Source organism: Hyla sarda, chromosome 4 (assembly GCF_029499605.1).
Source record: "Hyla sarda isolate aHylSar1 chromosome 4, aHylSar1.hap1, whole genome shotgun sequence".
NCBI classification, from domain to species: domain Eukaryota; kingdom Metazoa; phylum Chordata; class Amphibia; order Anura; family Hylidae; genus Hyla; species Hyla sarda.
This window is the reverse complement of record NC_079192.1, coordinates 210,118,193-210,121,645: the sequence shown is the minus strand read 5'-3', so window position 1 is coordinate 210,121,645 and position 3,453 is coordinate 210,118,193.

Sequence of the window (3,453 nt, the reverse complement as noted above, 5' to 3'; positions counted from 1 at the left end):
CCAGGGATGGTTTGTTTAATCTATAAATTACTATTATGGAACTACGAGTAACCGGCGTTGCCTGTTCTTCCTACCCTAAACTTTGTTGGAAAGGAAAAGCAACAATAGCCCTCTAGTCCTCATATCCCGTCCTCATATCCCCACCTCATATGCTGTCCGCATATGCCATCCTCATATGCTGTTCTCATTTCCTGACCTCATATCTAGAGATGAACTAATCGAAGCTGACGAAGTCGAATTCATTGCGAATTTCAAGAAAAATTTGATTCTGAACAAATCCAAATGTCCTTGCGCTTCGTGGTAACGAATCGCTTCATTCACTACATTTTGTGAAGGCCAGGGAGCTAAAATGTCAGCTACACATGTGAGGACATGGGGCAAGGAAGTCTTTGAAGGTGGGTGGGCAGGATCACCTTGAATCACATGGCAACATGCAGCCTATAAGCAGCCAGCCAGCCCTATGATGCCATAGCCCTATATATTCGGCAGCAATTGCCGAAGATGGGCATTTCCGGTTTTGCTGAGAGAGCACTAATCACCGTTACTGACAATACAGATCTTTACAGCGGCAAATCTATTCACCTCAAGCTCGCATTCGTTCTGGCTAGAGAGAGAGCAGACTGTGTGGTCACTAATCAGCATTACTGACAATACAGATCAGCACAGGGGAAATCCATTGACCTCAAGCCCGCATCACTAAAGGCATATTCCATCCTCATATCTTGTCCTCATATTAGCAATCTCAAATCTTGTTCTCATATCCTGTCTTCATATGCTGTCCTCATATCCCAACCTTATTTTCCAACCTCATACTCATTCCAACTTCATATCCTGTCCTCTTATTCTATCCCCTGCACTAAATGTATACATATAGTGGTCCCCTTTGTTACTAAGAGCACAAGGACCTACAGTAGTTATGATTAAAGAAGAAGAATGGAAAGAGCCTCTGAAAACATTTCTAAAAATAATGAATTACACAGCCTACCAACCTGTATGTTATTCATAGACTATACAGAATCCCACACTTCTTATACAGTATAATACTGGAATAATATAATCTAATGTGTAATATATACTAAACTAAGCAACCTAACCTATGTCTGGATGATATGGAGATGCCTGAAACTAAACTGATACTAGAACAAAGTCTTACAAGCAGGTATCACTTAATTTCCATCCCTTTATAGTGTATGTGTCTTAGAATACCTAGAAAACATCCCTGTGAAGAAACATGTAAAATTAGCTCAAATAACACGTGTGCTATATATAGCATGTAAAGTCATTGCACCAGAATGTATTAAAACACAGCTTTCATCTCTACTTGAATTGATTAACGTGTATGTATATGAATAAAATGTCCAAATGAAGGAGCACCGTGAGCGGCATAAGGCCTGGATTCTCAATCCGTTTGGGTGCTAGCTCCAGGGCCAGACTTGAGCCCCAAGGCAATGCAAAAAATGAAGTCAGGGCGGCACTCTGATGGTGGGTGAAACCAAAGTGGGTATTTCTTCACAAGGCATTTGCATATATGGCCATTCCTACAGGTCACAAAATTCTAAGGGGGGAGGGGTTTCACTTCGACATACGACCAACCCATTAAGTTCAATAGTACTCATACGGCATGGGTGCATTACAGGACAGATTCCCCATGGTCCCACTCCAGGACTCCTGGGTATACTCATTCCCAGAGTACTTAACTCCCCCCAGCATATCATTGGACCATGATAAAGAGGCTCTCAAATCAGCCTGCTTCATCCAATATGCCAATATAATGTGCCCAAATTATCAATCAGCCATACTGCCCTAAAATTAAACTATGTCACCTCCTGACAAATAAATTAAAGTATAGCATACCAAAAATCATGAACTGAGTGTCCCGCATTAAAGTCCTTGTGAGTGGTTGACTCCAGCAGGAGAGTAGCTGACCCGTCGTCATCCGGATCTTCTACTGAATAACTAAAAGTGAGAGATATATACATTATTTTAGTATCAATTTTAGTGTACACTAGCTGAGTACTCGGCGTCGCCTGGTTTTCCCTTCCTAATCCCTGTTGGGGAGGAAAATAAACAAAGGAGGAAGCTTTTGACTTCATATCCCATCCTCATATATTGTTGTCATATCCCAACCCCATATCCCGTCCTCATATCCCGTCCCCCTATCCCAGCCTCCTATCTCGACCTACTATCCAGTCCTTCTATCTCGGTCTCCTATCTCGAACTCCTATCTTGACCTCCTATCTCGACCACCTATCACGTCCTCCTATCTCGACCTCCTATCCTGTCCTCCTATCCCGTCCTCCTATCTCGACCTCCTATCTCGACCTCCTATCCTGACCTCCCATCTTGACCTCTTATCCCGACCTCCTATCCCGACCTCCTATCCCGACCTCCTATCTCGCCCTCCTTTCCCGACCTCCTATCTCGACCTCCTATCCCGTCATCCTATCCCGTCCTCATATCTCGACCTCCTGTCTCGACCTCCTATCCCGACCTCATATCTTGTCCTCCTATTTCTACCTCCTATCTCGACCTCCTATCCCGTCCTCCTATCCCGACCTCCTATCCTGACCTCCTATCCCGACCTCCTATCCCGTCCTCCTATCTCAACTTCCTATCCCGTCCTCCTATCTCGACCTCCTATCCCGTCCTCCTATCTCGACCTCCTATCTCGACCTCCTATCCCGACCTCCTATACTGACCTCCTCTCCCGTCATCCTATCCCGTTCTCCTATCTCGACCTCCTATCCCAACCTTCTATCCCGTCCTCATATCCTGAACTCCAATCTCAAACTCCTATCCCAACCTCCTATCCGGACCGCCTATCCCGACCTCCTATCCCGTCCTCCTTTCCCTTCCTCCTTTCCCGTCCTCATATCTCGACCTCCTATCCCGACCACCAATCCCGTCCTCATATCCCGTCCTCCTATCTAGACCTCCTATCCCGACCCATAATATGTATACCAGGTATTGAAATAACTCAAGCCATACTGAAGTTTTGTGGGAACATACATTTCCCATTGATTTGCATGGGACTTTAAACAAAAACCCTGACCCTCACAAATGGGGGTAGTTAAGGGTTAAATTAACTATCCTATATTTTAAGTGGACACATAAGTAACATGTGACCAAGTATTATTGAAATATCTCCAGCCATTTGGAAGTTATGCAGTAACATGTATTTCCCACACAATGGGACTTTAAACAAAAACCCTGCCCCTGGCAAATGGGGGTAGTTCAGGATTAAATTACCTATCCTATGTTTGTTGTTGACATATAAGTAACATGTGTGCCAAGTTTCATGTTAATATCTTTAGCCGTTTGTTCGGGATGCTGGAACATACACACATATGTACACACATACTGTAACCCCCCGACATGCGATGGCTCCGACATATGATCAAATCGACATACGATGGCCTCTCAGAGGCCATCGCATGCCGATGTCAGCATCGA